This window comes from Panthera onca, chromosome D2 (assembly GCF_046562875.1).
Source record: "Panthera onca isolate mPanOnc1 chromosome D2, mPanOnc1 haplotype 2, whole genome shotgun sequence".
Lineage (NCBI taxonomy): Eukaryota > Metazoa > Chordata > Mammalia > Carnivora > Felidae > Panthera > Panthera onca.
Window position 1 is genome coordinate 8,169,852 of NC_138349.1, and position 24,602 is coordinate 8,194,453.

The 24,602-nt window shown below is 52.7% G+C and overlaps 1 protein-coding gene across 7 annotated transcripts in view; it reads left to right on the forward strand.

Annotated features, from left to right (window-relative positions):
• Positions 1 to 24,602, forward strand: part of CHST15 (carbohydrate sulfotransferase 15) — a 79,385-nt gene that overhangs the window by 13,111 nt on the left and 41,672 nt on the right. The window contains exon 1 of one of the 7 annotated variants that reach the window (XM_078434933.2): positions 872 to 1,632. The exons of the other annotated variants lie outside the window; for them this stretch is intronic. The gene's annotated coding sequence lies outside the window, so the exon portion shown is untranslated. Of the gene's footprint in view, positions 1 to 871; positions 1,633 to 24,602 lie in introns of those variants that run through there. 7 annotated transcript variants of the gene reach the window in all.

Consider the following 24,602-nt stretch of genomic DNA (forward strand, 5'->3'; position numbering starts at 1 on the left):
ATTTAAATTCTGATGCAGTAGATAGAAGTGTTTTATGGCCGGGAAGTTCTGGATGCTTCAAAAAGTCCATCTGTCAAGATCCCCACGGATACACCTCGTTGTCATTGACGTTGTAATGCGCTTCTACAATTGTAGTGAGAAGTAAACTTTGCAGGAAGCTCTCTGGCTGTAAATCAGGGTGCTGCATCGGAACTCCCATGGAGCTTTTCGAAAGAAATACACCTACTCCAGTCCTTCGTCATGTCTTCGGCGGGGGGGGGGGGGGGGGGGGGGCCTGGACAGCTGTGCGTGTGCCCGTGCACCTGCGTGTGTAGGCACATGTTAAGCTCTTTAGCTGAGAACCCTTGATGGAATCGGCAGTGATTATAATCATTCTTCTAAGGAGAATTACAATCCTTCCATGGCCAAGAGGGGGACAGCGATCCTCAGGAATGAGCCTTTTTGTCCCCAGTCTGTGTTGGGACCTGGACTGTGACTCTCTTTGTGTTTCTGGACCGGATTCCTTGGATGTGATTACTGTACATTTTCCATCACTCTGCTGCATCTGTGGGATCGTGGGTCTGTTTTCCTTCTCTGGGAACTGCCCCGGCACCATCTCCACGGCGGCCCAGCCCAGAGATCTGAGAATCTCCTTTGGCACTTAGCTGGTTGTGCAGGAATTACTTCCTTTCCATCTGCTGGTAGAGGTTATTTATTCTGCTAAGACCAGAATTGTGTCTTACTCAAGGTTATATTCCCAGGGTCTAGCCCATGGCAAAGAATGATTGGATGGATGGATGGATGGATGGATGGATGGACATATGGATGAAGGGAAGAAAGGCAAGAGTACATTGGATAATTGAAAACCTTGACCCAGTGTGTGGGAAAGCAAAGGTCTTACAGGTCAGCTGGTTCATTTTCCTAGCCTACTCACAGCCCTTTTGTAGCCGGGGAGGCTGAGACCCGTGGGGGTGAAATGATTTGCCCCGATCCTTCAGCGCCATTGGTGAAGAGTATTTGGGAGCCTGACCCTTCTGCTTCTCCAGCCCTTCTGACGCAGGCTCTGTACCTCCCCTTAAAAGTCATTTTCCTGATGGAGGAAATACTTTGTGCCTGCCACTGTGCTGGAACTCTCATGGGGAGAGATGGAGAGTAGACAGTTTCCCAAGTATCAGAACAGATAGTAAGAAGTGTCTGCGATGGGCAGTGGCTGACTGGGTGATCGGGGAAGGATTTTCCGAGAAGGTGACAAGTAGGCTGATCCTTGAATGAGAAGGCACTACCACCTGAAGCTCCGGAAGAGTGTCCCAGGCAGAGGGAACAGCAAGTCACAAGACCCCAACAGGGGACCAGTTGATGGGATGGGAGAGCTGGTCAGAGGACCTGGTTTCTACCACACTTGGGTTGACGTCCATGCTTCTGTCTTCCTCCAAATTACCATTTACAACTTGCCGCACAACACTGGTCCAAATGGCTAGTGGGTGGGGGGAACCAGAAGAAACCCCCATCCTCCTTTGTCTTCTCCCTGAGCGTTTGGCTTGTGAGCAGAAGTTATTTTTATGCAAACACACGCTTGAGGGCAAAGTCTCAGGGTGGACAGCTGAACCCACACTCATCGACACAAGACCGAAATAGTGCCGTGAGTTCCCAAAGGTGAGCGTGTGGCTGATGATTTGAATTTGTGACGGCTCCAAGCGGCCCGCTTCTGGGAGCGGGGACCCTTTGGCGGGGAAGTGGGGCAAAGCAGATTCCTGTGCGGGCATGGCCTCTTCCTGGAGTGTTGCTTTCCTGCCTGGCCTTGACCAAGTCCCTCACTACTCGGCTTCCTCTTAACTCTCTCAGATGGAGGCTCTGCCCCCCCTCCCTGTGCTACTCCCAGAGCTTCCTTCCCATCATCTGTTATAACCTTGCTCCTTGAGGGACCTGCCATTCATGTCTCTTTCTCGAAATCCTCTCCCTTCCCACCCCAGATCCCATAGGAACCCATGTTCCCAAATGGGAACGCCCTATTTGGTGTTCCGGCTCCCTCCGCAGATTATTTCTATCACCTATTTTCATAGGCTTCAAATCTCTCTCATCCCTCCCTGGACATCCTTAAGGGTATAATGTTGCAAAGCTTCCCTAGAAATGTTTACAGTTAGCGATGGTGACGTACAGCCCCATTTTATATTGTTTATGATTAGTTTTTAAACTATGGACAGAACATGGATTTCTCTGAGTTTAAGTAAATGGAAAAACAAAAGAGAAACATTTTTTTTTTTTTTTTTCCCTGTAGAGCTCGATTTAGAATCATTCCAGATGTTCGCTCGGCATCTCCTCCCAAGTTTGCGTGGGGCTGTCCCGCCTGGAAACTGTGCCTGTGTTGACCTGTTGAAAACTTGCCACGAATCCCCTTAGTCTTTTGGCATTCCTAGATGTTGCCTTGTGATTTCATTGTAGCTTTTGATTTTGAAATAATTTGAGACTGGGGCGCCTGGGTGACTGGGTCAGTTAAGCGTCTGACTTCAGCTCAGGTCATGATCTCGGGGTTCATGAGTTCGAGCCCCATGTCGGGCTCCACACTGACAGTGTGGAACCTGCTTGAGATTCTGTCTGCTCCTTCCGTGCTCTCTCTCTCACAAATAAATTAATTAAAAAGAAAAACAGTGAAATAATTTGAGACCCCCAAGAAGTTGCAGAAATAGTACTAAGTTCCCGTGTGCTCCTCAACCAGCTTCCCGCAGCGATAACGTCCTACGTAACCGTAACCGTAGGACATTATCACAGTCAGGAGCCTGACGTTGGTAAAATACTGTTACTAAACTACAGACGCTATTCTGTTGCCGCTTAATTTTGTTACATGGAGGGATCCACAGCACTTTAGAAGTTCATAGACTTCAGTGCTGTCGTTTATGTTTTAGATTGTCTTTGGATCTCCTCCAATTGGTCATCAATTAAAATTCATTTCCGCTGGTCAACCAATCCTGGAAAACCCGCGATATGTGCATTTCACATCCTCCAGGCACCCACGTGGTGCTCGGTGGGCCCGCAGCCTTGGTGCATGAACATGGACAACTTTCTTTCCCAGATCTGAGAGATGCTCAGATCTAGGGAACCGTAAAGAACAGTGCAGTGCATTGGCGCCCAGGACAGGGAATCGGGAAGCTTGGGTTCTGATAATGGTAGCCAACCTTTGGGCGCTCGTGCTAACCTTTATCTGCACTCTGTTTACTCTCAGCAACCTTTGATATAGACACGCTTGACACTCCCACTCAACGGATGTGAAAACTGAGGCCCGAGAGGTTCATCCTGCCCCCGTTCTGGCAGTTGGTGAGTGACAGAGTGGGATTTGAACCCAGGCAGTGTTACTTCAGAGGTTGCGCGCCCTTACCTCGTAGGGCTGCCTTCCTTGGTTCAGTCTTGGCCCTTGGGCTCCCAGCTCTCCCTGACTGCTCTGTGTGTTGGGGCTGCTTCCTTGACCTCTCCGAACCTCTTTCCTCAACTGCAACGTGAGGCGGTTGGCTGAGAAGATCTGCCGCCGTGTCCCGTCCGTTTGTGAGCGCGGTTGGTTTTCCTGGTGAAAGACCAGGAGGTGCTTTGCGGGTCGGGAAGATATCTGCTGCCTGTTTTAGTTTGATGGGAGCCTCGATTCCCACTGAATTATGCTCTGGTGTGTTTTAATTAAGCCATCTACAAACCGATTTCTTAAAAATTCAAAATCCCCACGCAGCAGGCTGTGTCTGAGCCCCCTGCGCTCAGCTGTGGGTCAGAGTGACGCTCGTAATAACCAGAAGGCATGTGTGAGGCTGCTCGGTGTGTCGGCCTCACGGGCAGCATTAATTGTGAGATGCCACCAAAACGAGATACGAGGGCATTATCAGCAGATACTTAATTGATTTTGCATTCTCCACAAAGGAAGGTTAAAATTAAGCTTGTTTGTAAATGGTGTTTAAGCCTCACGGTCCTGGAGACGGCTGTAAAAACTAACAGAGCAGGGCCCTCGTCCAAGGGCCTCATCTTCTTTGCAGGTTGTGGAAGGAGCCCATCGCTCAACTGAGGGAAAGATTTTCCCACTTAAAGGGGCCAGAAGGGTGTAAGCTTCAGCCGTAAATTTCACAGAAGGGGCCTCCACTTGAGGGCGCGGTGGCTGGACTCTGGGAAGAGTGTGTAATCGCATTCGCGTGATAAGTGAAGGGCCCATGTTGTTTCAATCGTCAGGCAAAGCTGCATCGGAGGAGATGCTGCTGTAGATCAGAGTTAGGATCAACGGGCCCACAGAAGCCCACGGAAGCTGCTCGTGTTAACGTCACCGTCGGTACAGAATGCAACGTTCTGATTCCGAAACGCTCTCGGAAAGGTCCCTGCGCAAGCCCACGATAAGCTCAGACCCGAGGCGTGATGCCATTTCTGGGTATTTGCTCCTTAGCGGCCCCAGATCCCAGGAATAAGAGAAGCGCTTCGGGCGTGATCTCTCATTCCTTTCAATCCCGATCACGTAACTCGTAAGGTACCTCCACAACCGGCCGTAGGATTTATTTAGAGGGCCCAGCGCAACATGAACGGCGAGCCCCTTCCTGAAAGATTGCTGAGGCTTTCAAGTCGGGGCAGCAAGAGCATTGAACCAAGTGCAGGGCCCTTCCCAGCGGGGGGCCCGGGTGCCCGCCTGGGTCGCAGTCTGTGGAGCCGGCCCTGAGTATCTTCTGTGCTGCTCATCCTAGACCGAGTTGACTTAGAGCAACCGGCGTGAACAGTCGAGTGTAAGTGGCCAGAGGGCAGGGCTGCAGCTGTAACGCCTCGGTGGGTTCTGTGCACGCTCAGGGGAGACTTGCTGAGCTGAGTTGGCTCACGGAGCGATCGTCCTGGCCTGCTGGTGGGATTTCCTGTGGCTTTCTCGGGTTCCAGGTGTCAGGGATCTGGAAAAATCCACCACTGTGCTCTTCAGAATGGACAGGCACAAGCATCAAAATCCTCTAAGGAAGCTCCCTGTCAGACAGCTCAGCTTAGAGAAGAGAAAACCTGAATGTAAAACCCTTCTAGATTGTGTGTGTGTGTGTGTGTGTGTGTGTGTGTGTGTGTGTCTAAAGCTAAAATCCTGGTAATTTTTCACTGCACAATATAAAAGGCTGACAAACGGTGATTATCCGGCGCCCCTTAATGGATAACGTGTATTCGTCTGTGGCCCTGTGTCTCAGTCCCTAGAGGGGCAGCTTTTCATCTCTGGAATCCACTGCTTGGGCTCTTTCCCCCCCCCCACTCCCCCCCCACCGCTGAGGGGAAGGCCCCTGGAGAGAGTCCAGGATTTCAGGGCCAGTGTGGGTCACTCTGGTCATTTCCCAGTGTGCAGAGGAGGGGGTTTGGCACTGTGCGCCTCTCCAGGAGACTCTGGCGCCTGGAGCCCCCCCCCCCCCCCCCCCCCCCGCCGGAGCGAGTGGCCACAGGGCTTAGAAGCACTAACTCTCTTCTTTGTGCAAAGTCTTTGTTCTCTCCCAGCACAGCGGGCCAGGACTTGCGCGCTCAGTGGGTACCTTTCTCTCTTCGAAGCCAGCCAGAGAAGCGGGGAGTAGCATCCATCGGGGGCTGGCTGCCAAGGAGGGGGGAGGCTCCAGCAAACGAGAACCTGGCCTTTTCAGGTTTTAAACTGGAACTGCGGCTCTGGGATGAGGATTCAAGTTATTTTCCACCGGGAGGGAGCGCGGGGGTCGGTGCTCGGCTCAGAACAGGGATGGATGGACGGCCGCCCAGGTCGGCTCTTCGGAGCTTCGGCCCCGGGGGAGTTACCGCGTGCTGGGTTTCCCTTCTTTGTCCTTGGTTTGTACAGAGGTCACTGGAGACATGAGCTCAAAGCAGCCGGGGCTGTGCTGTCCTTCGTTGTTGCAAGGTGACGGGTCTGAACGGGGCTGTGAGCTCCAGGAAAGAGAGACTCATCCTTTCTGCCTCCTGGCTGGGGAAGAGCTGGCAGGGCAGGAATCCCTTCTGGAAGCCACAGCTGCCCCTGTTGAGCCCGAGACCCCGAGTCGCACCTGGTGGCCTGGAATGAACTCCTCCCTGCCTTCCAGGGAGCGCTCGGCCCCGTGCGTCACTGCTTTAGTGATTAACGAGAATAGCATAGCACCTTCCTGTGCAGAGCAAAAGCTGGTTTTATTGCTCTCCCCTGTTCAGACCTCCACAACCATTGTTTTTATTTTGAAAAGAAAAAGAGTAGGAGAAAAGCCCACGATATTTTTATTACCTGGTGTGGAAGTCTGAGATGACTTAAATAATACTTCTGCTTTCAAGCTGTTGGGGGAAAATCTTGACGCGCGCACGAAAAGTGAGAGGGAGAGATGCATGGGAGCGTGAATGTGCCAGAGCAGTCCTTCCCCTCTGCAAACCACCGCACCTGCAAAGGGCCGGGGCCTTGTCCGTCTGGCCCGCCCCCTGCGCCCCATGCCACACTTGGCACAGCCACGCATAGTGGCATATTAGTGGCTGAATGCATCAGGCTGCTCTTGGGCCTGTGGGCCAGCGTTCTTGGACGGGGGCCTCGAATGGAAAGAAACTACAAAGCTAGCAGAAAATCCGACTGTCCTGTTGGAGACATTGTGGTCAGTCCTTGACATAACTCACTTCCTCTTCTCTTTGGCCCGGAGAGGTAGGTGACATGACAACTTGTCTCACAGAGGGACAGATCCAGCTCAGAGAGGTTCCTGGGTCACCCCGCTGGCAGTGGCTGGGCTGAGATTTTGGTTCCAGGACTTGCCCCCACCCCCCTGCCGGCTGTGCCATGGGAGATGTCAGGGGGGGAGAGAAAGAACATTTGTGGACAGTCAGCCGTTTGGGGCGCCCCAGTGTTCTCACCGTGCGAGCCCTAGCTCACAGAAGGACACAGATGACGGAGTAAACGCTGGCTGCTGGCGAGTGAGTGGTGGCTGAGACGTGTCCGGGCCCTGCAGACTCAGAGCTTAGAGTCTAGTGGGCAGACTAGACATAAACGCTTTGTCACATGGTCACTCAATTTCAGTTGTGATGAGTGTGTCACAGGGGAGTAGTGTGTGAGCACGCTTGGTGCATCCAGCCGTCGGGCCCAGGGTGCGGGGTGGTGTTGGAGACTTCCAGATCACGATGGACGAAGCTGGAGGAGACTGGGCACAAGGCAGCTGTGGGCCCCGAGGGGAGGGAGGGAAGGCCTCCGAGGGGCAGAGTCTGCACCTGTCGAAGCGACAGGGCGCGCCCAGTGAGCGTGAGGGCGGGGGCACACGCACCCCAGTGAGGTGCTGTGGCCTGTGCTTCTCTCTAAAAGGTTCACAGTGTGCGGAGTCCTTGTTCCTGGTGACTGGGCTCCCGAGACAGCCGCCGTTCGCGCCGCCACCCCTCCCCCCGGCTTGGCACCCCTGTGGCCCCGGGGGGGGAGCACATGCCCCCTAGCGCCTCCTGCCTTCCACCTGGAGGGGAGCTGGGCTTCCTCGGAGACAGTGAGGGCTCCCGAGGGCCTATTTGTTTTCTTCCTCCATTGGGAGAGTTGAGAAGGGTTGTCTGGAAGTCAACTTGCAGAGAGGAAAGTCTCTACGGCCACAGGTGGGGACTCACTGTCTTACCCCCTTGGGGTACTGGTCCCCTTGGTGGCGCAGTAAGAGATCAGGGACCTAATGATGAGTTCCCTTCCCTGGCGGTGCGGCAGGAAGGCTTGGCCCCGCCGTTGATCGTGCAGCCTCTGCCCCCAGAAACCCTCGATGGAAAGAGACTGAAAGAATACGCGAGCCAGCCCCTTTAAAACCCCCACCTCGGACCTCACCCCTGTCCAGGGTGCCCGGCCCAGACACCCAGGTGAGCAGGCCCTGAGTGCGGCCGAGGAGGGCCCAGGGCTTGCAGCCTCCTGGCCATGTTCACCCTGGATGAGCCAGTTTAGACCCTGGAAACCCATCAAGCCTGGCAACTGGGGGTCATTAGCCGTCTGGACTGCGAGCTGGGTCATAAAATCAGCCCTCGGTGGTTACGAGGTCTGTTAACCATTCTGAAATGCACAAGCAGGGGAGGCTTTGGTTTGGCGCCTCTGAAAGGAAACGGACGCCCATCTGATGGGAGGACATCCACCTTCAAGGCAAGAGGGCTGGACCGTACTGGTGCGTTCGCGCAGTGTCAGAGTGCCCGCGGGCCCTCTGCTCCCCTCTTGATTCCTTACGCGGCAGAAACTTAGCACCACCCATTCCAAACTTTTTGTATGAACTTTTTTTTTCTTGGAGTATAACATCCATTAGAGAGAGAGCACCTTGTGTATGCATATAGCTGTTGCAGACACAACTCGCCTGTGCAACCAGCACCTAGGTCAAGTGTAGGAATAGTACCCCAGAAACCCTGGTTCCACTCTTTTTTTTGTTTTTCTAATTTTTTTTAATGTTTATTTTTGAGAGAGAGAGAGACAGGCGGAGTGCAAGTGGGGGAAGAGCAGAGAGAGAGCGAGACACAGAACCCGAAGCAGGCTCCAGGCCCTGAGCTGTCAGCACAGAGCCCGACGCGGGGCTCCAACCCGTGAACCCTGAGATCATGACCTGAGCTGAAATTGGACGCTTAATCGACTGAGCCACCCAGGCACCGCCCCCCCCACCCCCCGCCTTGTTTCCATTCCGCTCATTAGTCAACCCCTCCTGACCTCCACAGCCTTGGCTGGTTTCCCCCCTCTGTGTACATGACATAAACAGAGCCGTGCAGCGTGGTCCCTTTCTTTTTGGTTTCTTGTGTCCAACACTTTGTGAGATTCTTCCCTGGTGTTGCTTACAGCTGTAGCCGGTTCTCTTTCGCAGCTGAATTATAGTTACCCAGTCGACTGTGGGCAGACACTACAATTTCCGGTTCATGGCTTTCCATCTAGTGCATCTTTGATGAGCCTCTGGACACGGTTCTGTTGGGCACGTACCTGGGAGTCGAGCTGCTGGTCTTTGGAAATGAGTGTGCTTGGCTCCTGTAGATGCTGCCAGTTTCCCAAACAATCGTACCAGATACAGTTCCCACCAGCAGAAGAGGAGTTTCCCGAAGGAAGAGCCTGGACAAACCATACCATGAGACTGACTCCCCCTTTGCCCCCTGCCCCAGATGGAAAAGCCCTGGGGGATAACTTCTGGCCCTTCTGAGGGTTTGTGTTGCATGGATGAACCAGGAACCATTAGAGAGAAGGTCTCTACGATGCCCCGGAAGGACATTCCTGCCCCTACTAGGGTTTTGCATCCCGCAGTCAGGTGTCACTGGAAGACTGTCGTTGTACCTGAACTTGGGGGTGGGGATTTGTGGGTCTCGGGGAAGAGCACAGAATCCAGCATTGTAGTGGTCACCCTCTGGGTGTCGGCTTGCATTCAAGTGAAGCCTGGGATTCCTCTCTCCTCCAGGTGCAAGTGGGCGTGGCCACCACTCCCTGGTTTCATCTGGGAAGGGTTTTTTTTTAAATTTTTTTTACATTTATTTATTTATTTTTGAGAGAGAGAGAGAGAGAGAGAGAGACAGAGTGCAGGCGGGGGAGGAGCAGAGAGAGAGGGAGACACAGAATCCGAAGCAGGCTCCAGGCTCCGAGCCGTCCGCACAGAGCGCGACGCGGGGCTCGAACTCACAGACCGCGAGATCGTGACCCGAGCCGAAGTCGGACGCTCAACCGACTGGGCGGCCCAGGTGCCCCAGTCTGGGAAGGTTTTATTTGCAAATCAGTGCAGTCCCAGAACCAACTGGTTCTGTGCAAGCCCTTCTTTTGTGCAGCTTGACCAGCTGAACCTTTCGGCTCCATGTTCAAGGGAAGCAAGGGACTCTTCTTTTCCTCACGGCTGCTGTTCAGTGTGACCAGGGGACCACAGCAGTGAGTGGGAGGAGGCAGCTGGTGTTTCTGGGGTGTCCCTGGGTGGTGATAAGAATGCTGAATGCAGGTGGGCTGGTCTCTTGTTACTGATTGAACACTGAAGGAGAGAGGGGACCCGTCACTCTCCCCCAGCACAGGGGGGATCTCAGCCCTGGCTGAGTTCCAAGGCGATTGCTCCCCCTGGCTCCGTGAATTCCTAACTTAGAACAGTGGTGATGGCTGGATGAGGGACACTTGGAAGGAAGGAAACTCTGGCCATTAGGTTGAGGCTTAAAAGTCCCCTGGTGTGATTGCCCACCTGCCTCCCCGTGTCCCCAGTAGATTCAGTAGATCCTGGGCAGGGTCTGGCAGCTGTGTTTTTTATCTGGTGCCCTAGGTGAGTCACTTGTGGGAAACAGTGACTTCTCAGTGCCTTTGCTGGGAGGCTGGGTAAGGAGGGCAATGAAGGAAATAGGAAACAGACCTTGCTGTTAAGGAGCTCAGGATGCTGGGCGGCCCTGGGCAGTAGAACTTTCTGTGACAACGGAGAGGCACTGTATCTGCTCTGCTCATTTGGTTACACCAGTCACATGTAGTCCGTGAGCACGTGAAATGTGACCGGTACCCTCCCCCGCCCCTCCCCCCCAGCCCCCCCCCCGCGCCCCCCCCCCCCCCCCCCCCCGCCAGGAGCTGAGTTTAATTTTAATTAATTTCAATTTGAAAAGATATTCGGTTCAGCTATTGGAAAACTTTTAAGAGTGTTTGGAGCAACTTGGGCATGTGACTCTCCTTTTTTTTATTTTTTATTTTTATTTATTTTAAAAATTAATTATATTCATTTATTTTTTGAATTTAAATCCAGATTAGCTATATGTTAGTGTAATAATGATTTCAGGAGTAGACTTAGTGATTCATCACTTACATAGAACACCCAGTGCTCATCCCAACAAGTGTCTTCCTTAATGCCCATCCCCCTTCCCACCACCCCTCTGGCAACCCTGAGTTTGTTCTCTGTATTTAAGAGTCTCTTAGGGACTCCTAAAAACTGAGAACAATCTGAGGGTTTATGGGGGGTGGGAAGGAGGGGTGGGTGGGTGATGGGTATTGAGAAGGGCACTTGTTGGGATGAGCACTGGGTGTTGTATGGAAACCAATTTGACAATAAATTTCATATTAAAAAAGAAAAGAGTCTCTTAGGTTTGTCTCCCTCTCTGTTTTTATCTTATTTTTGCTTTGTTTTCCCCTATGTTCATCTGTTTTGTTTCTTAAATTCCACATATTAGTGAAATCATCTGATATTGTCTAATTGTCTTTCTCTGACTTATTTCATTTAGCATAATACACTCTAGTTCCTTCCACGTTGTTGTAAATGGCAAGATTTCATTTGATGGCTGAGTAGTATTCCATTGTGTGTGTGTGTGTGTGTGTGTGTGTGTGTGTATCTCGCATCTGTATCCATTTGCCAGTTGATGGACATTTGGGCTCTTTCCATAATTTGACTATTGTCAATAGCACCGCTCTAAACGTTGGGGTGCATTTGCCCCCTTCGAGTCAGCATTTTTGTATCCTTTGGATAAATTCCTAGTACTGACTCTGCTTTTTAAACATTTTATGAAATCTAGATACGGATCAGGAACTTCTGATGAAAATTTAGCATCCAGATTGGGAGGGGCTAGAAGTGTAAAATGCACAGTGGATTTTGACGACGCGGTCTGAAAAAAATAATGCGGGCGGTTATATTAATTCCTTGGATGCTTGAACGCATGCCGAAATGGTAATATTTCGGAGAAGAGCAGGTTGACGGAAATCTGGGAGAATGAACTCAATCTGGGACATTTCAACTTGGGCGCGGGGCTCACCTTCTCTCTCTCTGTGGGACATGCTGTTGTGATGATTCTCCCTTCCCTGTTGGGAGCAGAGCCAGAGAGCCAGGTCGCTGGAGGAAGCAAGAGCTGCCCGCTGTCCCCCCCTTTGTTTTGCTCGCCTGGAAGCGGGGTTTGGGGCTGATCACACACCTGGCCCTACATGTGGCCTCAAGGGTACCTCAGTCAAGGAGGGGAAAGCCCTCAGTGAGCTGCCCACTGCCCTGTCCTTCCTGCAGCTTCTCTCCTGGGGCTGCCTTGGAAATGGGCACTGCTCTGATGCGCCCCCCACCTAGGAAGAAAGTACCAGCAAGCGCCCTAGGGAGAGAATACTGCAAACACTAAGCTACAGAGACGTGTCCCGGAAAGTGAAACGGGTTTCATTTCTGCCAGGCCTTGGCCCCTCTGTTTCTGGAGTCCCCTGGAGGAGTCCTGTGCCGGTATGGTGGGCTGTGACAGGCGCCAGCTCGTTCTCACCCCCGCACCTAGCCAGCCCATCTGACTCATTTTCTCCCTTGTGGGCTTCTGGATGCCTCTCCCAACCGGCCTGCGAGCCCACTGCACGGGCCTCGTTTTAGCTCATTGCCGTGCCCCTGGCTTGACACACGGGCCCGGCACACGGTAGGGGGTTTCGTGAACTTTGTTGAATGGATTCATGTGGAGCGTGCTGTCTGAAGATCGAATATGACCCTTGGAGGTGGAGGCTTGGCCTCCCTGAAGTTATGCCCCCGGGGGTGGGCTTGGGGGCCCTGGCCTGGGAGTGGTTGGGAACTCAGACCAACGTTGTGCCTTATTCTGAAACTCTAAGTGTGCGGTTTTGGGTGTTTTTCCTTCTAAAAGCTGTCTCTCAGACAACACTGCCACCATTACACGTTGACAAGAGAAAACTTCCCGCCTGGGCAGAGTCCTCTTTGTCCACTTGACCTTCCTCTGCCGTTTGCTCCTGGCAGCACCCCGGGCCGCGTCTGCATTCTCTCATCACCCCGGGAAGCAGGTGGGGCCACGCGTCCAAAGTTGGAACAGTCCCGTCTAAGTGGGAACTTAGATTCGGGGGCACTTCCATCTTCGGGTGACTTCTTCACTCTTACTGTGTTTCATGTAACCTAATGCCTCAAAGTCCTGGTTGGTTAGGCCAGGGGAAACCGGAAATGTCAAAGCCGAGGCAGGGAGAGAGAAATCTGTGCCTTTCTGAGGCGAGGCTTGGGGCCTGGTTCAGCGGGGATAAGCTGGGTGGCTGGGGAGGGCCTCAGGTTGGCCTCTGTCTCAGGTGTCCCTCAGTGGGAGCTCGTGGAGGACATGGGTCCTGGTTCATCAGTCTTCTGCTCGGCCGTTTAAAGTCGGTGACTCAGATTTCTACCCCGGAAACCATAAACTGTCTGGTAAATACCCCACCTTCTTCAGCTGTCACAAGGCCATAGGCCCTGCCCACTGCTTGTCTGAGTTTCTCTTTCTGCACTGGCTGACCTTGATGGTGACATCACAGCATGGGGTTGCCATCCATTCCAGCCAGCAGACGGGGTCCGAAAACAGCAAGGATGAACTTGAACCTCCCTAGACTCTTGTGTCTCCTGGCTGTATTTATGGCCTGTATGGCATTGATGTGTACAAAAGCCAGGCTTGCAGAATTCAGTTGACCCCAATTCTTCCTGCATTTGGGAGTTTTCAGGGAAGTGGGAAATCGGATGGGATGTTGGTTTGTGGGCGTTTGTATCTTTGCCTGGTGAAGCACAGACCCGTGACTCCCAGAGGGAGGGGCCCCCGGGGGTCCCTGCTGAACAGGATGTCTGTGCAGGGATCTGAGAGGTGGAGTCCCCTCCCTGCTGGTCATGTCTCACTCTTGTCTGGCTGCAGCTTAGCCCAGAGAGGAACCTGCTCATACCTGTTGGGATACTTTCTTCCTAGCTTGGATTATCTCCTTCCTGTGCTTTTTTTTTTTTTTGTGAGCTGGAGGCCCAAAATCAGACCTAGCATTGTAAGATAAAAATGATCCTGCTTTAATCATTTCAATTTGTGTTTCTCATTAAAATGGAACACTTTGTAGTTATTCACAAGGTCTTTCAAAAAAATTTTTTTTTAATGTTTACGTATTTTTGGGAGAAAGACAGAGAGACAGTGCGTGAGCAGGGGAGGGGCAGAGAGAAAGGGAGACACAGAATGGGAAGCAGGCTTCAGGGTCTGAGCTGTCAGCACAGAAGCCCACGCAGGGCTCGAACTCATGAACCATGAGATCATGACCTGAGCCGAAGTCAGACACTTAACTGACTGAGCCACCCAGGTGCCCCCACAATGTCTTATTTTTAAAATAACTGTTTCCTCTTTGTTTTTGTTCCCCCCTTTGTATTTAAGAGTATGGATATCAAGGCATTGATATGAAAGCAGATTTTTTTTTTTTTTTTATAAGAGCATAGCAATTCTTTTTAAACTGATTCGGGAGACATTAAAATGCATGTGTTTTGATCTTCTTTTTCTGGATTAGAATATGAAGGATCAGTTGTGGCAACAGGCAGCAAAGCGACGTTAATTCATTTCTGACGCATTTCAGCGAGCCAGCCTTCTAGAAGAGGCCCGAATGACACGCCGAGCTGAGTGAGACGGACCGAACCTGAGGCACACCTGACATGTTGGTGAAACACAGACCCGAAGAGCAGGAGTAATACTGGGAAGAGGAATTCTAGTAATGATGAGGAAAAGCATAATCAGGAGAGGTGCCAACTATTCAAGCACTAAGGGGGCGCCGGGCTCCCTGCTCAGCGCTGCCCGCGGATTATCTCAGTGCTCTCTGCAGTTGGCTTAGACTAGACATTAGCATCATCATCCCCAGTTTTCAGATGGGGAACGGAGGCGGGCTTGGGGGTCAGGCTTTGCAGCCAGAACGGGAACCCCGGCCGACTGGGTGACCCACGTGCTCGTAGCCACCACCCTGCTCCTGAGAGATTGGCACGTGGAACACAAGTGCAGACTCGTCTTTGCCAGTCCCTTGGCTCTGCCTTGACCCCCTGAGAAGGGGAGGACTGGAGGCAGCTAGTCCTGGAATGAGCCATCTGCTCGTGTGTGCGTGTGTGTGTGTGTGTGTGTGTGTGTGTGTGTGTGTGTATATATATATATATATATATATATATATATATTTGCTTCTATTATTTCACTCATTGAGGCAAAAGTTCTGGGAATTTGGACTTTAAGTATCTGGATAATTGCCTCGGTACACCGTTTGCATGTTATGTGTTAGACCCAGCTTTTAATGAAATTTGAAAACCCAATTGTACTTGGGGAAATGACGTTCACACGCTTCCAACTTTGCTCCCCCGAAGTCCTTGACGGCCTCAGCGTCCAGTTATGAGCGTAATTGCCCAACACCTAACGTCCTCCAAGGGCCCAGTTGGTCAGACTTGAAAGTCAGCTTAGGTTTTCGGCAGATTGACTGACCTTTCGCTCTCAGACGTTGGGTTCTGTTCTGGTGGCTTCCATGCCCGACCGGACGGGCGGGCAGGTCTTAGGAGGGCAGGACGGACGTTTGCTCTCCTCTGCCTCCCTCCTCAAGGCCTGGCCCTGGTGACTGAGCAGTTCGGTCTGAGCAAGTGCGGGAGTTGCTGTGGTTTCGTTGATGTGCATGGAAATCACCGGCCAGAAAAGATCCATAGGCGATAAGAATCTAAGCGCTTCGTGCTACCTTTGAACAACGTTCCTAATTTCTTCTTTGAAATCCCCAAAGAGAGTTTTAAAGAGGCTTGGAGAACACTGCTTGCAGGAGTCCTGGCACTAGATCGGATCTTGCAGTGTGAGTGCAGAACGTGGTATCTGAGGTGCGGTTGTCACGTCGCCCAGGCTTGGGGCCCGCGTGCCCAGCGATGCTCCTGGAAGGGCAGCCGGTTACTCTGGGACATGCACACGGCTCCTCTGTTGCAGCTGCGACGCCCCTTTTGGTGGTGGGGAGGATCAGACCCAAGCAGGGGTGGGGGTGAACAGGGCAAAGGCAGGAAGCTGAAGCCAAGGTGTATGCTAACGCAGGTCCTGTGGCCAAAAGGCCCTGCAGGGTCCCCGAAGGCTGTGCAGGGAGCACAAGGCCCCAGAGGGAGCTGACCCACGCTGCTGGGAGGGGGGTGGCCAGCGCTAGGTAAGGGTGCCGCCCTGTCCGAGTTGAAATGTCTCCATCTCTTCGCCAGATTGTTAAGTCAGTGCTGTTGGCCATTCCTCGCACCTTGGGGATTTGTTCCTAACCATTCGCTTTTGCTTAAGGTTTTACAACTGCGAAAAGGGTGTGAAAACCTCAGAAGAACTGAGTCAGCCAAAGAGGGTCCAGCCAGGTCGTAACTGTTCGTCATCCGAAGGTGAAAGCCATCCCGGTGTAGGAACATTTAGAAAAAAGATCGGCCCCCGTCACTGTGAAAGCATCACCTCATCTCTTCCAGCCTCTGCCAGCCAGTGTGGGGACAGGGGACAGCGGGGAAGGCCTGGGAGCAGACGCAGAAGCAGGGGTGGAACAGGTCCCGGCAGCAGGGGTTCGAGCCCCAGCCCGGCCCATGTGCACTGCAAGGGCCGGGAGGCATCCGTTTCTCCCCACGGCCGCCCCTTTGCGGTCCACGCTCCCATCCCTGCCCGTCCCAGCCCCGCGCGATGCCCTGAATAAGTGTTTAACCTGAATCTGTTCCCCCCACCCATAAACCCCAGTAAATCCCTCAAATTAATTAAGTGGAGGAGCGCATTTAATTACGGAGGGAATTGGTATTTTATCTCTTCTGAAGTAGAGAAGAGGGAAAGGAGCTGAGAGGGCCACAGAAGAAAAAGGGAAAGAAAGAAAGGAGAGCGAAGAAAGGTAATTTGGATTTTTAGTCCGCTCTCCATACTTGTTTTCGAGACATTTCCAAACCCTTTACAGGAAGGGAATGAAAATGATCCGAAGGGCAGAGGGTTTTTTTTTTTTTTTCCCTTTCCTTTCTTTTGTTCCGAACTCAGTCCTGGGATGTGTGGCCTGTGCTGAGTAACGGTGCCGTCTGAGTGCATTCAGAAATTTGTGCGAAAGGGTTATGAGAACTGAAGACGGGTAAAAACAGAACGGAAAAAACAAACTTTCTGGCCACAGATAAGAATCATATAATTTGCTAAGACGTATCATTTTGTGTTTTCTTAAGTATGAAAGCTCATTTAGAAAGGGAAGGGGCGTGCTTGACATTGGCCGGACTGAGGTACAGTCACGGGCCCCAGCGGCCCTGGCTTCTGCTCCTGCGGAACTGGGGCGGTGGGGGCGGCTCGCGGAGGCGTCGGGGACCTAAGGCCGATGAGGCCCCGGGCCAGCCCACCGTCCTATGGTGGAAGCCAGTGATGGCTGCGGGCCCAAGACACACCAGGAAGTGGGTTTTCAGTGACATAAGGACTAATCCTAGAGAGGCAGAGTTGCACAATGGCAGAATTTTCAATTCTATTTTAAATACCACCCCCCCCCACATTTATTTGGACTTCTGTGTATGCGATGTAGTATATTTTTACCTATGTTGCCTGCTCCCCCCACCCCTTGCCTTCCTCCCTAATTTTCTTCCTTTAGGAAATAGTTGTAAAAGTGAACAGAATAGACACTCTTGCCGCTGTGAAGCTCACAGTACAGTGGTCAAGGCAGGTGCTACCCCAAGAAGTGCACAGAGATGAGAAATGGAAGGGGTTGGGCAAATGAGGTGCGGGGAGCGGGGTGGGGGGGGCACTGGCTGACATCTGAAGGGTGACAGGTCAACTTGACATGGGTCAAGTTCATTGGGTCAGTGGTGTGGGGGAAGATGGTTGGTAACAGTGGGAATAGATGGGAGAAGGGGCACCCAGGGCCTCTGTTTCTCCCTTAATCTTCCTGTAGTTCTGGGGGGAGTGGATGATGTCCCCATTTACAGCCCAGCGGCTCAGGGCTCAGAGGTTAGGTGGCCTGCCCGAAGTCAGAGCTGATGTGGTTGCTTCAGGATCTGGGGGCGTCCCCCGGCCAGTGGGTGCATGTTCCTGCTCGGCTCGCCATGCCTTCCCGTGGATTCTAAGTCCTGTGCTCATTTTTTGGTTCCACAGCCTCTGCTGGGCCTTTGGAGGGATGGGGAAGGCAGCACGTAGGCGCTCGGGTTGTGCAGAGAGAGATCTTACCGACGGCGAGCTGGCTTTGTCGGGTCCGAACATCCGTGCGCTTTAGCCAAATATTTATTTTGCTGAAACAGAGACCAGAGAAGTTCTTGGTAGGAAGTCAGCTACAAGGACTTTTTTAAAGTCCTTTTTTTTTTTTTTTTCAAGTTGAGAGGTTTTTTTCTTTTTTTTAGCTCAGGAGAAGGTCTGCTCTCTGCAAACAAGTCCTGACCTTCATAATGAGGCCTGAATGCTTTCCAGATCTTTTATGAAAAAGATTCCACTCTTCTGTGGTTTAATATGAAGAGGTTGCTTTGTTTACTTGTTTATAGAGCACTGAGGATCCAGAACAGTTCTTGTAGCTCAGCTGTCTGATGGCATCCACTGTATAGCTTCCTCCCACCCCCCTCCCCCCCTCCCCCCTCCCCCCCTCCCCCCTCCTTATTTGTGAAAAGGAGGCTTTCTCTCCTGGGTTCGCAGCAGCCCCGTTCATTGGCAAGATGGGCATGGATGTGTCAGCTTGAGAGAAACAGGTATTCTTGGAGACCATAACCTTTGTTCTAATACTTTACCGAACGTTCACCTCTCCAGCTTCGAGTATTGAAAACTGGCGAGCTTTTTTTGTTTGTTTTGTTTTGCTTTTGGAAAATATGTGCCACCAAACACTTTGAGGATGTCTCCACTTCGTGGAGAAAAGAATTCCTTTTCCGTAGCCTGGGCATATCCATGTTCGGCGTCCGGCGTAATACTCGTCTATAAATAATACCTGCTTGACCTATTTATTTGACGGAGTTGTGACTACGGATGAGTGAGGTTATCAGACACTGGGTCTGTCTTCTAAAGTCTGAAGGAGGGTGTGAAAGCACCATTTGGTAGCTCAGTTGCTTCTGTGGGCCTCTCCTTCCATCCAAGAGGCGGCGCTTGGCTCGGGGGGTGTTCTGGTGGCACTGGTGTCCTCATTGCCATGTCACTGCGGGGAAGGGGAGGGGGGGGCTCCTCCACAGGCCTATTTTGGTCCTTCCAGACATTGCCCATATGAAGCCTTTGCAGCTTCTCTCCTTCCTGCCTCGCAGCCAGACTTGGCTGGGTCTTCACGCACCAGGCCAGCATCCTCCCGCTGAGCTGAGCTCCTTTCGGCAGAGACAGGAGGGAGAGAAGGAAGAGAAATGAGGATCGTGGTTCGGCTGCTGCTAATTGAGCCCTCCCCCCGCCCCGCCCCGGTGTCAGCAGCCACCACCCGAGTGTCTCGAAGGGATTATCCCCATTCGATACCTACAGCCATGACATATTGTCACTGTCTCCATTCTATAGATGAGCAGACCGAGGCACAGAAGGGTGAAGCAGTTTGTTGCCCAAGGGCACACAGCGACCAGATGGGCCCGTGTGTACGTCTGCATCCTTCTCGGTTTGGGTTTTCGTCTTTTTTCTCTGCCACCACGCGGGCAACGCGCTCATTGCCCCGCACGTGTGTCCATATGACGCTCGATCCTGGGTCGTCACCGTCAAGGCCTCGTTTGGCATCAGTAAACAGCACGAGACATTGTCCTGTGGGGTCCTTCTGTCCCTCGTGCTCAGGGTCCCTCGGTGCTCTTTGGACAGTGCAGGTTTAGAAGCGAGCACCCCCACTCCGGGGTTTCCATGGCAGCGGCGGAGCGGGCAGGGCTCACTCCCAGGCACGGCATTCTTAGTGAAATGGGAATTGGATTTTTTTTTTTTTTAATGGTAATTGAGCATTCCGGTGTGTCCTGTGGGAAGATGCCATTAATGCAAAGATAATTCGAGAAATAAGGAGATGAATGAAGCGAGGCTTCCAGGTAACTTCCAGTTTGCACCTTGCACAAAGCCCATTAGTGCCACCAGACCCCGCCTCGAGGGGTCCCGGGGCCTCATTGCCATCACCCCATGCCACCTGAGTTGGGGCGCGGGACAAGAGTGCACTCGTTTCCCGAAGAAGGGGAAACCGGGGCTCAGAGATGGCAACTCCTGTCCTGGGGGCCTTGGCCCCGGTCCGTTTTCCATTTGCCGCCCTGTTTGACTCCACGTTTATTGTTATTACTTCGTCTTTATTGTCTTTGTGGTTGCAGAAGGAATGCTTGCTTGATGTAAGTAAAACCAAGTAAAACCGGAAGTCAGATGGAGATGTGTAAGTGGAGAGCAAATCCCTCCCCTTCCCACCCCCCACAGCTAGAGGGTTCCAATGTGTGTGTTCGGGTCTCTGTCTTCCCTGCACTGATGGGGGGAGGGGGGGGCGTGGCGGGGGGGGCGGTGTGGGCTTCAGCTTGGGTTTAAATCCACCTCTGCGCCTTACTTGCTGTGTGATTTGGGACGAGAGACTTCACTGCCCAGAGCCTCTGTTTGTTTTACCTGCAAAATGGAGCAGAATGTGCCTTTCGCTTCGCTGGGTCCTCGAGGTAGAGGGGAGGCAGTCCAGCGCCTGCCACAAGAGCAGGCGCTCGGTTCCTGGTGGTTCCCCACCCCCCCTGCCCTATATCACTGCTTCTCGAACTCCCCTCCAGGGCACCCTGCAGGTAGAGGACAGTTCCCCTTGGGGTGCCCCCCGCTGGCCCCCCCGCAGTGTGCAGACTGCAAGGCAGCCTCCAGCTCTGTGCAGATTTTGTATCACTTAGTGATATCCCAACTTAACTTTACTTAAAAACAATGCTTTTCGTGTTCGATGTGTTTAAATATTTTGAACCTGGAAGCCTCACATTGCCTGGTAGCTTCCCCGCAGCCCCCGGCACACCTCCCCCACACCCTTGGGGGGCTGGTGCACCTGCCCAAACACCTGGGGTCTATGCCCCCAAGCCGGGGTTGGTGCTGGAGTTGTCTTCCTGCCACAGCTATTAAGGGCCAGGCCTGGAGGCAGGCAGTGAATGTTTACTGACTGCAGACAACGCCCTGGAGAAATCCGGGTTCACCTTGTTCTAAACTCCCCCTCCCCGCTGCCCCAGGACATTGTTATTCCGCCCGATTGTTCACGCTTTCCATCAAAATGAAATAAATTCCAGAGAAGTGTTTTCCGGAGGTTCTTCTTATTCAAGGGTTAACCAGATTCTTATTTTGCTTATCTTTGGAAATAAAACAATGTTTAAAACTATTCAGATCAGCAAAGCCATCTGGTGGGGAGTACCAGCTGCTCCCCATTCAATTGTGCTGCCTTTAATTTATTCATTGAAGGGTGCCGTGGTACATCTGCAAAATCATTATTCGCAGTCGGTTTTGAACATGTGAGCCGTGTGTCTATGCAAGACCTCTCTTCTTCGCCCCAACTGAAGGACATCTGGGTTGGGCTTCCTCTGTCCTTCGGCGGCCCTCCGCTCTTCCCGAATTCCTGTCCAAGCAGGCGGGAGGGTTCTGGGGACTCGACAGGGGGCAGAGCCACCCTGTGCCTCTTGGCCCTGAGACGTCGTCTCTGTGCAGCATGCTTGGACCTGCTGCTGCTTTGTATTCATTTTCTTATTTGTGTTAAGGGAATGTGGTTGAAAGGCAACTAGGATGTGCCTGTCATCTTTGTGGTCTTGCTGCACGAGAACCACAATGACCCCTCGTCCGACAACGTGTCCCTTCTTCCTGGTAGTGAGGGTTTGTTGTTGCAGGTGCGCGAACCCTTGAAAGCGTGCAGAAAGAGTAATAACAGAATATATCACATAGATGGGTTCCTGAGATCACCGGGGCATGCGATGTGTCCGCTTCGGGAGGGAGAGGATGAGGGGCATGGCAGGTGCTTCACCCAGGTTTGCTGATCCCCCGGTCTGATCTCTCTCTACTCTAAGTCATATGGAAGAGGAGGGGTATAGCATCCGAGTCTCGGGGCCACGACGTCCCCCTCTGCAAAGTGGAAATGCTAATTGCGCTTTTCTCCTAGACTATCATGACGCATGAACAGGATCCTCCATAGAAGACCCAGCCCTGGGGCACCTGGGTGGCTCAGTCGGTTGAGCGGCCGACTTCGGCTCAGGTCATGATCTCGCGGCCCGTGGGTTCGAGCCCCGTGTCAGGCTCTGTGCTGACAGCTCAGAGCCTGGAGCCTGTTTCAGATTCTGTGTCTCCCTCTCTCTCTGACCCTCCCCCATTCATGCTCTCTCTCTCTCTCTGCCTCAAAAATAAATAAACGTTAAAAAAAAAAAAAATTAAAAAAAAAAAAAAAAAAGAAGACCCAGCCCGGTGTCTGGGCACAACGAAACCCTTAATACATTTTAGCTCGTGTCACTTGTGGCCAAAGCCCCGTTCTGGATCTCAGCTGGGAGTTTGCTCCTTCACTCGTTAATTTAAAAACAAAACTATTTAGTGGGTACCCAGCCAGTGCCAGGGGCAGTAGATGCTGAAGCTTCAGTGGGAAATCTTGTGCCTGCACTGATTTGAATTCGGGGCTGAGCAGCACTGACTCCACCCTCGTAGAGCTTCCAGGGAGAATCGGCCGACTCGAGCCGCCCCTCCTTGTCTGGGAGACAGGGCGGCCAGTGCGCTGAGCAATGGCTGTCCTTGCTGCCCCTGGAGCCTTGATTTCTGTGCAGGTTTCTCCCAGAGCTGCCGTCTTACGTGATGGTGCAGTGCGGGACAGAGGTCACGGGCTCTGCAGCCCAACGGGCCTACGGTTGCATTTTGGTCCTGCCACCCGCTAGCCATGGCGGTGGTGGTGGGGCTATATTCTCACCAGCTGGGCCTCGGTCTCCCACACGTAACGTGGGAGTCGCCGTGCTGACCTCGGAAGGTTGCCATCAAGAAGCGACCTCACATGGCGCTCTCGTCCTCTGGGGTCCCCGGAAACCGGCTTTGGGGTATATATCCCAGGCTGCACCAAGGGTGATATTTAATTTTTAATTTTTAAGATCTTAAAACAGACCGAACATGGCTCCCTAGTATGCATTTGCAGTACCCCTGGCAATAATAAAATGAGCAATCAGAGGTAGCTTTTTTCCCCCCAATTGGTTTCAGAAAAAGAAAATTGTCGGCCTTGTCACAAAGCGTCTTGTGCACATTGAATCATTGTGTGACAGCTGCAGCATGAACATGTTGAAGCCTCTTGTCCACCCTTCCCGTCTGCTGAGAGAATCTGATCATTTTGGCAGAGAGACCGGGGTGTCTGACTGTGTTCCGTGCAAGTATCAGGTAGTTGCATGAGGGTGGCTGGGACACGTTACCCTGTTGGGGGAGCCACCATCTCAGAGAGCATGACAGAGACCCCTTTTGATCCTGTGGGTCAGTGACTCTGTTGTGAGGTTGCCCCTCAGCTCCGTGAACCAGTCAGTGCTGGTTCTTCCCAAGGTCTGCAGATTCCTGGGCTTCGGGGCTGTCCTTGAAATGGGATATGTAATTCTGAGTGTCAGCACTTTCCTGGACCCTCTGGAGGCTTTGTTCTGGAGTTAGATGGAATGTTCCAGAAGGCCTGGGCTGTGCGTTTTTCATATCTCTAGCTTTAGCGAATGCCATGGGTGCTTGATAAACATGTACTTACGGGTGTGGGCTAAGGAGGGGCGCCTGGGTGGCTCAGTTAAGCGTCCAACTTCAGCTCCGGTCACGATCTCGTGGTTTGTGAGTTCGAGTCCCGCGTCGGGCTCTGGGCTGACAGCTCAAAGCCCGGACCCTGCTTCAGATTCTGTGCCTCCCTCTGTCTCTGCCTCTCCCCTGCTCATACTCTCTCTCTCTGTCTCTCTCAAAAATAAGTAAACATTAAATTTTTTTTTTTAAATGGGGTGTGGGCTAAGGAAAAAGATGCTTTTGTATCTTTTGGGTTAATTGTCCAGCTTTTTTGCCCAGTGTAAAAACACGCATGCACCAGCTTTTCAGGCTGAAACAGGTAGTGCCAGCTCCGCGTTTTACATACAAGGAAACAGGCCCAGAGCTGCAGTGACCTGCCCAGGGTTACCAGCCAGGAGTGTTAGTGATCAGGTCTGGATTGAGAACACACTGCGGGTACCAGCTCAGAGTGGCCCCCGCCCCCCTCAACCTGTGCAGTAGCTTCCTGCCTTGTCTGGAAGGTGCTACCTTTGTGGCTATAGCGTTCCAAAGCACAGCTGGTCGAGGTCAGCCACCCCCTGAGTCCTACTCGGTCCAGGCTTTTCCCTTTGATGTGCCAGAACAAAAGAGGGGCACGGGGCTGGGGCCTCCTCTGCCTCCCCCACAGGGCGGCCCTTTCCATTTCTCTCTGCTGTCTTAGCTTCAGCATTTTGTTAGCAGACCGGCCCCCACCTCTGTCCCCTGCCCCACACTTGGTGCCAGGCCAGCCTCTGCACACCTTGTCCCTATCCTGGTGCTGTCCCTGTCGCCCATCATACTCTTCAGCTGGAGGAGACACTCCTGCGTGATGAATAGAGTCTGAATGGACCGTTTAAGACTTGGTGCCCCAGGCGCCTGCCTAAGGGACCCGCCTTACCACCCTCCCACGTGCTTCTCAGGGCCCCCTGTCCTGCCTGTATCTCTGTGCAGATCTGTTCTTTAGGTGGGGGGGAGGGTGGGGGTGGATTCCTGAAGGGTGGGAAGGGGCAGGACTGTCCCGGGCCGGGCCAGGGTGAAGGGCTGGAGGTTAGGGTGGGCTCCCCGCTGATAAGGTATGCGGGAAGACTGGGATCAGGACACTGGGTCTCTGTTACGAGCTGCACATCCTTGGGGAAGTACAAAAGCACATTGGGCCTCGGTTTCCTTATCTGTGACCTGTGGGCCTGGATGAGTGGGTACCTTGCGGGTCTGATTCACCAGAGCCTGCCCAGGTATCGGCCTGGGCCCTGACTGCCCACCGTCATTTGCAGATTGGTCATAGCATGAACGACTTTAGAGCGGAAGTCCCCAGGAATCCCCCACGAGTTCCTTTCTGCCGTCTCTTAACTCCCTCTGTAAAGAAGCGGTCTGCTTAGCCCAGACGTCTAGAACTTTGGGACCAGGCACATTTGGGGAAAATTGACCCTCTC